Here is a 12,868-nt window from a genome sequence, read left to right as displayed (position 1 = left end):
CAAAGCTCAGTCCTGCCTTTCAGAAGGGCCTGGGGGACTTGAAACACTGCTGAGTCTCACCCTCTGTGAAAAAGGGTGAAGGACACCCCTTATCTCCTTGCTCCAGGAGTCCAGGACTAGCCCTGTGAGTGACAACTCACCAGCACCACAGCCCAGCATGAGGAGAAAGCCCGCCCCAGGGTGGGGGGTGTGTACTTAGCAATAGCCCACCTCACCCCTTACTCCCCCAGGAAAGGCCAGGATGGATTGGTAAACCTGGAGGGAAGGAGAGGAGCCCAGAGCCTGAGAAGCAGCCTCTGTGAACAGGGTTTATGAAACAGCTGCATCGGTGACTTCATCCCTGGTCAAGGGTGCCATAAAAAAGAGAAATATCCAGCGATCGCCATTTCATGTTGTTGTAAAAGACTCAGCATCGGGGCCCAGAAAGCTTGGGTTCCAGCAACATTCTGTTTTGACAGGACCTTAAAATGCCTTCTGGAGTCAAGTCAGAGAAAAAATTTCTGAAGGTAACTGAGTGCAGCAAATAACTAAGAATGAAGAATTTACTCTAATTGCCAAAAAGGAATATGTCCAAGGCTCCTAAGGAAAGGGGGGAGAAAAGTGAAAAAGAAAGCAGAAACATTATGATAAGAAGAGAAGGGATGTTCATTTTCAAACAGGAGATAAGATATGGATTAAAGTTCATCCTCGGAATAGTGTAGCAAGAAATTTTATAGCCAAACTGGCTCCCAACCGGAAAGGTCCTTGTTTCTCGGATCTCTTTGAATTATAGGGAAAACTAATTGGATCTTCATGTTTACCATGGAGGAAACCAAGTGTTACTCAGGATGTAAATCCTAGAGGTACTTTAAAAAGACAATGTTGACCTTTACAAGACTCTAAACTTATAGATCTGTAAGAACTAAAAAATTGATATCCTGACCTTTGACTGGCTCCTTGTCATTTTTTTTTCTCTGCAAAGGGGCCCCCAATCTCCTTATTCTCTTCCTGGTGATATTTTTCTGACTGTGTCCCCCCTGTCCCCAGGGGAGGGGAGCAGGCCCACACTCCAGCTACGTGACAAAAAAAAAGGTAACTACCACGTTTGGGTAGCCACTGTGTGCTGCGTATTACAGTAAGACATTTTCAGATATTATCTTAATTAACTCATCCTCACAACAACCTTATAAGTTTGGGTCTCCAGTTGACTACACATATCTCTCTCATTTCCCGGATCCCATAATTCCTGCTTCCCTCTGCATTTCCTTCCTCTTTCTTCCTCCTTTCTTCAGAGTTCTCAGGGCTGGTGAGACAACTGTTGCGTAACAGTGAGCACACTGAGGCCTATGGATAGAGAGTGACTTGCCTCACAAGTTCCTGAGCGGCAGGGCCAGAAACCCAACGCCAGCCTCTTTCCACTGCCCGCACAGTGCTTGTTCTCTCAGCCACGCCTGGTCAAGGGGGCCAGAGTGCATCTCCGCTCTTCAATGTGAAGGAATTCGCTGTGAGGTACCTGTCATCTTTAGTGTCGGAGTCTAGAGGGAGAAATGAGGGAGATTTGGAGGTCATCGCAAGACTGAGGGGTGGAGGAGGAGTGAGGTGGGAAGGGCCAGAGGAACAGATGGACATACCACGGAGAAGCCAGACGAGGCGGTGGTAGAATCATGGAGCCGGGAATGGACGACACCAAGTGATTCATCAGCCTGAATTTATCCCTAAACCTCACACAGAGATGACCCTTCTCAAAGTAGGCAAGGGAGTAGGCAGCGTGGGTTGAGATATACCTACCTCGGGGCCTGAATAGGGTCCCGAATCATTACTCTTTGCCACTTCAATGGTGTTTAGTTATGTCTCCTGCTTTTAAATCATTTTCTTACCATTAGGAAGATTTTCATCCTATTTGTGAACTATCTAGACTATTATTTGCTTACCAGTTTAGATAATTTAAAAAACATAAATAGATATATCTTAGGGGAAACTATATCAGTACTGTAAATTGAAAGTCAATATTATTTGTCACAAATTGAGGGGTAATAAGAAATTCAATGAAAACAAAACAGGGTTATTGGACTCTAGCTCACTAGTTGTTTGTTAAAAAGAGTACCAAGTGCAGGTGTTAAACACGGGGCCAAGAAGAGAGTATCTCCTTGACCCAGACCAAAAGAATTGATAGAGAAATTAATTGCTGTTGAACATCACTTCAATCGTCTTGAGAACCATCAATGGTCTCCATCCCAGAATATGGGGAATTCTATGGGCTCCATTCATGTCCCTCCCCTCAAAAAAAAAAAAAACAAAAAAACACACAGTTGCATACAAAAAGGAACAATTCAGCAGAGACCTATTATCCAGCTCTGTGAGTTAGGTGATTCGCTTCTCTGGGCCTCAGTTTTCCTCATTTGCAAAATGGAAGAGTTAGGTCAAATAATGCCTTGCCATTCCTTCCAGCGCTAGAGCCTATTTTTCCTATTTCCTAAGGAAACAAATATCAGATATGAGTCATAGGACAACTTAGATGTGAAGGGCAGCCTGATGGTAACATGAAAGGCACCTAGTGGCCCTGAACACTGGAGAAGAGGTGGATGTGAAAGTATCACAGATAAAAGTCACCCTCTTCCCAGCCTCACCTAGGGCCACCAAAATAACATGTTCATCCCAAGAGGGTACAAATGATAACAATGTAAAACATCAATCTATTCATATTCAACATTCATATTTTAGAGCTAAATTATCTTATTTGTAGTAAGAAAATTGGACTTCAGCCCTGGCCAGTGTGGCTCAGTTGCTTGGAGTATCATCCCATAAACTGAGAGGTCGCAGGTTTGATTCCTGGTCAGTGCACATGCCTGGGTTATGGGTTTGGTCCTGGTTGGGGTGATATGAGAAGCAACTGATCGATTTTCTCTCTTTCATTGGTGTTCCTCTCCCTCTTTCTCTCCCTCTCTTCCTCTCTAAAATCAATAAGCATAACTTGGGTGGGAATTTCTAAAAAATAATAAAATTGGACTTTATTTTTCTTTAAAAAAAACCATGTCTACTTTCTGATATGAGACAACCTGAGTAGACTTGTTTCTGTTGGACTGAGAGGTGGTTTAGGGAAGTCATTAGGAATTTAGCCTGAAATCTATCACTTGCTAAGGGTATCACTTGTGCAACTAAGTCCCTGTCTTCAAAGTGGGGTTAATAATGATTCCTACTTATGGTACCATTATTAAATTGTGGTGATTGGACAAGAAAATATTAGCTGTTAGTATTTCCTGCACATCTCGGTCCTTGCACTTGCTGTCGCCGTCTCCCGCCTCCCCCCCCCCACCCCCCACTCTAGGCCTTTCTTCCTGTCTTGGTGATCACCTTTCTCATGGTCTGGCTGGTACCTCTCTCTGTGCCTGTCTCCATGTCCTTTGCCAGACAGAGTCAGCACTCAATAAATCTGTTGAATTGTGTAGAGGTCCCCCCCCCCTTTGGAAATAGTGGAGGCAGCCTTTAGCTAAGAACAGGAAAAATTTTACAGGGATATTTTTACACTGTCTTCAGACTGGCTGCTGAAAAACCTAAACCCAAACTGTGTTGTATACCAGGGCTATTTGTGCAGTATATGCAGTCTTTGTAGGACTTGGTTGAAACAATTCCCAGTTTGCTGCATAAAGATGGGGAAAAGAACATAATATCCCACTTCTGTTTCATTTCACCCCAGGATAAGGATTAAAAGAGGATGTAAGTTTCCTAACTGTCCTGGTTTTCTTCTTGGGTTCATCTAAGAATGTTTACAAAATATACACAGTGGACTCCCTAGTAACACACGCATGACTAGCCCCTTCTGATAGCTGAAAGATATATGAATTGCTGAACTGCTGATGAGAAAGATCCACGAAGACTTCTTTTTAATTGGTTTAGTAAGATTATTTCCAGTCAACAATCCCCTAGTTTAGTGGCAGAAGATATATCTGTTTTCCATAAAAGTTAGATGCCGGACTTTTGAATCACTCGAATAAAAACCATTCCCTTAAAGAGCCACTTGCTGTCATTTGTTTTACAGGAAAAAATAAAAGTCAAGATAGAAACTATTATCACAGAATGGCATGCTGAGGAGGCGCTAGCAGCGATAAGAACACAAACAGCTCTTATTCCAGTACTAAATTTCCAACTACTGCTGCAAGATATGCTGTGCTTCACTGGAAACAAACAACCAACCATAAGCCAGCTTGCGCTCATTTGTTTCCATCGGCTCAATAAAAACCTCTGCCTCCTACTTATGCAATGCTTGAGGGTTTGAAAATCCTTTCTCGTCTGAGTTTTATTTGGTCTGCAGAACGTCCCTGGGAGGCAAATAGGGTGGATAAGATAGGTAACATCAGAAACAACCCAAACATCCATCACCTGATGAATGGGTAAATAAAATGCGGTATATCCCTACAACGGAACATTATTGGGCAATAAAGAGGAATGAAGTACATGCTACAAGGCGAACTTTGACAACCTTATGCTAAGTGAAAGAAGCCAGTCGCAAAGGACTATATATTATATGATCCCACGTGTATGAAATGTCCAGAATAGAAGTCTATAACAGAGACAGAAAACAGATTGGTGGCTGCCAAGGGCGGAGGGGGTATTGTGGCGTTGAGGCGGAAGATAGATGAAGCTGAGGGTGCTTCTGCAGGGTAATGAAACTCTTCTAAAATTGATTGCGGTAGCAGTTGCACAACCCTGTGATTATACTAAAAGCCAGTGAGTTTTAAACATTAAGTGGGCCAGTTGTGTGGTTTGTTTTACCTCAATAAAGCTGGCTGAAAAAGAGAGAGATAGTAACATGTGGAGTCTGCTTTGGGCATGAGTGTGGGCTCCATCTCAGCTCTGCCGCCTGCTGCATGAGCTCAGCCTCCTCGTTTCAAACTCCTGCATCGCAGCTGCGCCGTCTCAGAAGTCAAAATGCCGCCTTTGCAGGGTAGTGCGGAGGGTCTGATCAAAGCCCACTGAGTGCCTGGAACAGCGAAGCACGTGCCATTAGTACTTCCTAAATGTCCACCGTCATTAGGACCATTCTGCTGTTGAGCTAACAGAAACTCAGCAGGTAGACAGCGTGGGGGGTAGAGCCCTGGCTGGCGTGGCTCAGTGGATTCAGTTCCGGCCTGAGAGCCAAAGGGCGTCAGGTTGGAGTCCCAGTCAGGGCACATGCCTGTGTTGCGGGCCAGGTCCCCAGGAGGGGGTGCTCAAGATGCAAACACTATTTCTCCCTCCCTTCAATAATAAATAAAATCTTAAAAAAGAAAAAAGAAAGCTTTGGTGGTGGATAGGAAATGGGTTTGACTGGCCTCCTGACACATGGTACAGATATGCCTTCTTCATATTTGAGGCATAACAGAAAACTAGGAGCGGCAGACACTTGCTGCCTGTCATCTGCTGGCAAAGAGGACACAGCAGAGAGCTTGGTAGGTATGATCCTTGCCCTAGTGGAGTTCACAGCCTAGGAACTAGGAGAACCAGCTCAGTAGTTGAGGCGAACAGAGTTAGACTACAGTGACTTGCTTCATAGTCCTGGGCAAGTATTTAACTTTTCTGAGTTTCAATATCCGTAAGTGGCAGACGAAAATAATAACAATGTGTAACGTATAAAATAGTTGTGACGATTTAATCGGATTGTCAAAGAAAGTACAAAATACAGTGCCTGATGCACAATAAACATGAAGAAAACAACTGTTATTTCTATTACATTTATCCACTTCATCTAGAGTGTATTGCATCCCTGGCTAGAGGACAATCTACAATAAGTTATTCAACTTTTCTGAGCTTGTTTCCTTATTTTTGAACTGGAGATATTAATGGTATCTCTAACTTTTTGTGTAAGCCAGATAAGAAAATTTGTGGAAAAAAGCATTTTTGATGTGGGATTATTTTCATTCTGCAAACATAGCACTACTCAGAACTTTGAGTGAGCCAAAGTATTGCTTTGTTTTGCCTCAAACTGCAAGCCCTTCTAAATTACAACCCTGGGAAATCAAGATGATAGTAAATTATTCAGGCCATCCCCTGGCCTGGGGGACTCAGGGTTAGGGTTCAGGTTGTAAGTCCTAGAGTAAGTGGACGTGCAGCCAGGCTGTAGATTGATGAGCGCTGAGAGGAGCCGGTTATTTGATCCCCAGGAAATGTTTCTGCGCCGGGGTCACTGTTGCCAGCTTTTGAATCAATAAGGCAGCACCTCTCGGTTCTATTTATCACGTCAAGAGAAGTGAGAGGAGCAACAAGCATGATGGAAGCAGGGCACTAGCTAAGGCTGCAATTGGCCCCAGCGTGAGGCAGATGGACCCGGCAGAGCGTCTCCTGGGTTCCAGGGCCTTCCAGGGAGGGGCCTCCTTCAAGGGTGCCACCACCGTTCTAACTTCTCCAGAGAAAGGATCAGAAGGCACCAATTCATTCCGTAGACCTTTATTAAATGCATAGCAGAGGCCAGGCACCGTTCCAGGGACAGGGAATATTCAGTTACATATTTGTTCAACAAGTAAATATGGAGCACTTCACCCTGTGCCAGACACCCTGAAAAATAGAACAGGGAATGACACTTGGCCCCTCCCAGTGTGCCCAGTCTAGTAGGAGAGAGCAGTAAATCCTCAATTACAGAGTGATAAACAGTATGAGCGGGGGACTGCACAGGGTGTGATCAAAGCACAGAGGAGGGACAACTGGCCCTGTCTGGGGGAATCTAGGGTGGCTTCCCAGGGGAGGTGATAGTTTAGCCAGGAATTGAAAGATGAGTAGAAGTTAGCCATATGAAAAGGAGGAGGCTGCAAGCAGAGGGAGTAGCACGTTCAAAGGTCTAGGTGTGAAACCCACAATGTTTCAGCAGAATAGAAAACAGTTCCATGTCACTATAGTTTAAAAAGTTCACGATGGAGACTGGCCAGATACACGGCTAAAAAGAAGGTGACTGGAGCCACATGTCACCCACCTGCTCAAAACTACTCTGTGGTGTTTCTGAATTGGCTAAATATATTGGCATGTGACTCCAAAGAAAAAAGAATAATAAATAAAGGGCAAAGTAAGATTCATTTGAAATAACAGTATCTGGCCATGTGTGCCACCATCTGAGGGCTAAGAAACAGCAGAGACTCCTCCCCCAATTCCCACGCCTGGCGAGGCTGCCTCCTCTGCTTAAGGCCTGGCTTAGCTGGTTTCAGTCCTCTAGGAAGTACCTGTGTCCCAAAACCTAGAGCAGGCACATGCTGTAAACAATGATGTAAAAAAGAAACAACCATCCTGACGTGGGTTTTCTTGGTGACCCTGTGTTCATAACATGAAATCAAAAGACCCCCTCCCACCATCTCCCCATACCTGTCTCTAACATGTTGACTTGGCCTTTGTAGTCACTAAGAGCTCCCCAAAGGGGGAGACTCCTAGAGGTGAGCGGACCCCATATCAAAGAAATCAGTCAAACTCACCCAAGGCCATTTTTTTTCATTGCTTTTAGAGAAAGAAGAAGGAAGAGAGAGAGAAACATCAATTGGTTGCCTCCCATACGCACCCGAACTAAGGATCATACATGCCAGGACCAGGGATCAAACCCACAAACCAAGCATGCCCTGACCAGGAATCGAACCTATAACCTTTTGGTTACGGGACAACATTCCAACCAACTGAGCCACACCAGCCAAGGCCAAACTCACTTTTATTTTGTGACCTCCTCTCTATAGGATACTTTTCCCAGTTTGTGCGCTTTTGGCCTCCATGACTCTCCCTGGGTTCCCATCACAAGCACTTTCTTGAGTCGTATCCCTTAAACCATTAAGGATATTTTCACGCAAGGAGGTGCCTGTCACGTGCTGGGTCTGAAACAGAGGAAGGATGCTCAGCAAACCAAGCAGCATGGCAACCGGGTAGGGCCATGAGCAGAGGCTACCGGCTTTCCTTATTGGAGTGAGAAAGACAGAGAAAAGAGGAAAGACACTAGATATGCTGGCTTAAAAGATATTCTCTGGAATAAAGAACAAATTGACAATAACCAGTAGGGAAGGGGGAGAGGGATAATGGGAGAAAATAGGGGAAGGGTCATCAAGGAACATGGAGGAAGGACACATGGACAAAGCCAAAGAGGGTAGGATTAAGGGTGGGACGGGGAGATGGGTGGGGCAGGGGGGATTGGTAGGGGGAAAACGAAGACAAGGACAATAAAAAATAAGTAAATAAAAATAAAATTAAATTTAAAAAAGACATTCCTTGGGAGGTATATAGGTATTTACGTCTCCATACTTGACTGAGGACAGAGTGGCTTAGAGCGGGGCTTCTCAAACTTGGCCCGCATGTGAATCAGCCGAGGAGCTTGCTAAACTGCAGCTTCCATCTAGGGGGGACCTGAGGTCTGCATTTCTAAACAGCTCCCAGATGATAACCATGTTATCTGTTACTGCAAATTACCCCAAAACTTAGCAGTATGCAACAACAAATACGTAGTAGCCCACACGGTTTCTGAGGGTAGGAGTGTGGGAGCAGCTAAGCAGGATGACCTGGTGCGGGCTTTCTCCTCAAGCGACAAGCAAGCTGTCAGTCTGGGAAGGGACCCCAGGCTCACTTAGGTGAGTCCTGCTGGCAAGAGGCCTCAGTTCCTCAGCACGCCGCCTTCCCCCCAGGGCTGCCTCCCTAGGAAGGAAGCCCGGGGCCTTTTACACACAATCCCAGAACTGATGTCCCATCCTGTTCGCTCTATTCATTAAAGTTGCTTCTCACTGAAGGTGAGAGGAACAAAGCCCCCACCCTTTGACAGGAAGAAAATCAACCCATTTGGGGATACATTTTTACAACCATCACATATACCATTACTACTGATCTTTAGTTCGCACCTGGAGAGACAAGGGTTTAGAACGCAGTCTCTGTAGTCATACTGCTGAGCTTGGAAAGTCACTTGACCTCTCACTACCTCATCTGAAAAATGGGCAAAACAATGGAAGCCATCATGTGGTTGTTGATATAATGCACAGAAATGCTCGGCACAGTACGTAGCATGTGGAAGTGCTCAATTAATGGTTATTACTATCATTATTATCATCATTATCCATACGTTATCACTTGGGAAGCTGACCTACTTACCAGTGTCAGGCCCATGGGGGTCAAGACTCTGCCCTCATTGCTCCTTGGTCCCAGTCCTACTCCGTGCAGGCTGCCTTCTGTCCCCTAAAGCAGAAGTTGTATAAACTGTGCCAGAATTCCAGAGACACCCCTACCTTCTCTGTGTCCTCCAGCCTCCTCCCCGGGGGCTGGCGGGAGGTGGGTCAGGGGGAGGGAAGCAATGCCCAGGCAGCAGGAAATGAGTATTTGAGATACAGCACAGACCGTGGCAAGGTGTCTGGTGGTTGATTTTTAAGAGTCACCTTAGAACAACATGCACTGAATCAGAATCTCTGGAGTCCGGAGATGGAGCCTGATACTCTGCATGTATAACACACTCTCTAGGATAATTCCTATACACACCAGGGTTCGAGAGGCACTGCAGGCAGATGCAAGAGATTTATTTATTCACCTACCTCCCCCTCACCTCCCAAAAAAACAGGAAGGCTTGACTTGGAGTTCCTGAGAACAATAATGAGCTGTCCTCTTGGGGCCCTGTCTGAGGACAGAGCTGGACTGGCCCTGGGGTTGACCCGATGCAGAACTTCTGTCCTGGTGACTAATGATGCAGCACGGCCCAGCCTGGCTGCGGTTTGTCTACAGGCCCCATGACAGGCCCATCCACCCAGATAACCACAATCTTGCTTTGTGGGATCAAATACTGGCTCAGGATTTATGAGTCCAAAAAATGACATGGCTGTGTTCTTAGAGAGGGGGTGGCAGGGGGGCGGCCTTTTCTCCCTCCGGAGCCTTGGCGGCCTTACCTAGCTTGAGGCTGCGAGGCAAGACAAGAAGACCGGCTGCTGACCATTTTGGGTCGGAACAGGGTCAGGGTGCCAGTGAACAGCATAGCAGCTGCTTCATGTCTCCATTCCACCCTTTCCACTTGTGTCAGAGGGTGAAATCATCGCATGGTACACACCGGTGCGTTTTGTCATCCTAAAAACGAAGATGAGGTTAAAAATAAAATAAGCAGCATTCTCCCACCCTGTAAGCAGGGAATGGAAAAGATGTTTGTCATTGTTATCCCCCCGGCCACTGCAGTTAATGGCTTACTGAGGGCTGAGATGCTGCAGGCCTGCCTGGGTTGCGACGTCCAGATAGGCATCTTTCTCTCTGTGTCTTTCCTTTAGGAACCCGGGCCTGTGGCTCTGAGTGAGATAGAGCTTTTTAAAAGTTAGCACGCAAAAGCAAACGCCAGCCTGAGTTTCCAGGTGTTCAGTTCTCCCTGACTGGGGTCGAACAGCATTCATTCCTTGATTTATTTGTTCATTTAAGTAGTGTTGATTAAGGACTATTTGCCAGGCACTTTCTTAGGCAACTGAGGCTACCGCAACCAAGACCAATGATGGAGCTTACATTGCAGGGGCGGCTAACGGAGACAAATAATCAACAAGGAAACATAAATTAATGGGTCAATTTCCAGTTGTAATGGAGCGGGGCTGGATTGTTGCTAGGAGCATATTTAACAATCAGTCTGTGCTATGGTTGGAGAAAGCAAAGAACTGGAAACTGATTTGCCATCTAGACCAGATTCTTTCATCATTTCTCTCAAAGGGTTACCTGACCAAAGCCTATCTCTTGCCCTCTTTTCATTTTCCATTGTGTTTGGATGGAACAGCTTGCAGTCTTACAGCCCAGGGACCCCTTTAATAGCACAGTTGTTACTACACAGATTTGTCCAGGTCAGATTTTATTGCTTTTGGCCCAAGTCTTCTGCAAAATTTACAGAGCATAGAGAGGTACAATGTGGTCTACTGCACAAGTTACTGAGTTTAGAGTGAGTGTCCGTGCTTGAAGATCCTTAGCATTCAAAGGCAGTTTCATAAAAGTCATCATTAGACTAATATATCACGATGGATAGTCAACAATGATGTTTAAAAGTTTTAACGGTGATTTTAGAGTAGCCAGAAGCAATTAATAAATTATAAATAAATAAATAAATGCGTTGAACTCAGGGTTGGGTGTTTTTGTTTATACATTTTGGGGGCGACAGAACGCTCTGAGACCTGTGGAATGCCGTGAACCCTGGAACGTGCACATGTGTGCACTCTCATAAAATTCCAGGGTCCATGAACTCCTAAAGTCCACCCATGAGTTCCCCTGGGGATGCATGGACCCCAGTTTCCTGCCTTAAAATTTATGTTCATAGAAAGATATCCGGGATATTTTTAAGTGGAAAAAAAAAAGAATTGAAGGCTGTATATACAGTGTAATTTCATTTTTCTATTAAATGTTATATATAAATGAACATTTGATACCTGAGGGGCATGGGATCAAGGGAAAGGATTACTTTTACCTTTTATTTTATATACTTCATTTTGAAATATTTCATATAGCAAACACATTACCTTTGCAATCATAATTTTCTTGAAAAGTAAGCCTTCGAAAAGGAAAAGTCGTCACCATGACGGAATCAGACAGTGTGCTTACTGGGCAATTGATCTTGACTGAGAGCTAATGCTTCCAGGAGGCTGTGGTACAGACCAGAATATAAGGGGTCAAATACAAGTCACATGGAGGGTCTATCTCGGGGCACTTTAGATGTAGGGTTACTGGATTTAAAAGAGTTCAATTGGGTAGCCATGGAAAAAATTGGAAATATAGCCCCTACTGAAGAGGTTTATCATGTGAAGCGTTTTGATCAAACATCTCTGTTCTTAGAGATTTGTGCCAATATCCACCCGTGAAGAGTCCTCATGGGAAAGGAGCAGAGCTGAAGCAGGGAATGGGAGTGATAAACCCAGCTTCCACCGTTCCGTGCCTGGGCACAGTTCATGGGGAAGGCTTACATTTGGGGGTATTGGGTCATACATGCACAGATCCTCATGGGGGAGTATAGAAATTGGGTATATCATATTTCAGATCAGGGCCTGACCCCGATGTGTAGAACACATAAAAGTACTAAGTAAAGCACTTTGCACTCAAGAATCGTCTCCTGCTCTAAGGGTGGGTTTTTGTGAAACTGTACCGCATAGCACATCACATTGCATATAAGTGGGGGCTCGGCCACGCAAAGAAGGAACAGCCTGGGTCTTCCTCTGACATAAGCCCTGGCCTGTCTTTGCTGCTTTTCTCCCACCGTGAAGCCACAAGCTATGGAGAGCAGGCCTGGGCCAGCTTCTGCTCTGTTTCCCCTGGTCTTGGGAAAGGGGCACCTGTTGCATTCCCGGGAGTCACTCCCCCCGCTGCACGCTTGGCCAGGCCTCTCGAGCTTGAGCTGGATGGGGGCTTAAAGAATGGATCCTCCAAGGGGGGAGGGAGAATGAAGTGATTAAGTTAGCTATCAGTAATGTGATTTTACTGACCCACGCAGAGGTGCTGTAAGACAGGGACTGGCCCATTTGTGGGTAAGGATGACACTTTTGTCCCACCCCCAAGGAGTAAAGGCATTTATGGGGTTGGGGTCATTCTGATTTCTTCTGTCTTCCATTCCCTGTCCTCCTTGGGACCAAGGCCATGGGAGAGAACAGGAAGCCTATGGCATCGTTGTTAGCAGGGGTAACTACTGCCACCTTCCATGCATAGAGTGCTTCCCAGCCTATGTGGCAGCATAGCCGCATGAACCAGTTACCTAATTCGATCCTCATAATACATCAGGGAGCCCCACATAAGTGTTCCCATTTGACAGATTAAGAAACTGAGGCTTTGAGAGGATAAGGAATTTTTTTTAAATTCTGCTTATCTCATTAGTGAAAGAGAAGGTCCTTGAAACCAGGTCTCCTGACCCCAAGTTCAGCCACAAATATTCTCTCTCCTGATCCTCACAACTACCCTAAGTGGAAGGTACCATTATTCA

This window comes from Pteronotus mesoamericanus, unplaced genomic scaffold (assembly GCF_021234165.1).
Source record: "Pteronotus mesoamericanus isolate MK-2021 breed Mesoamerican mustached bat unplaced genomic scaffold, CSHL_Meso_final contig_90, whole genome shotgun sequence".
NCBI classification, from domain to species: Eukaryota; Metazoa; Chordata; class Mammalia; order Chiroptera; family Mormoopidae; genus Pteronotus; species Pteronotus mesoamericanus.
The sequence above is the reverse complement of the archived record's forward strand: the minus strand, read 5'-3'. Positions refer to the sequence as shown.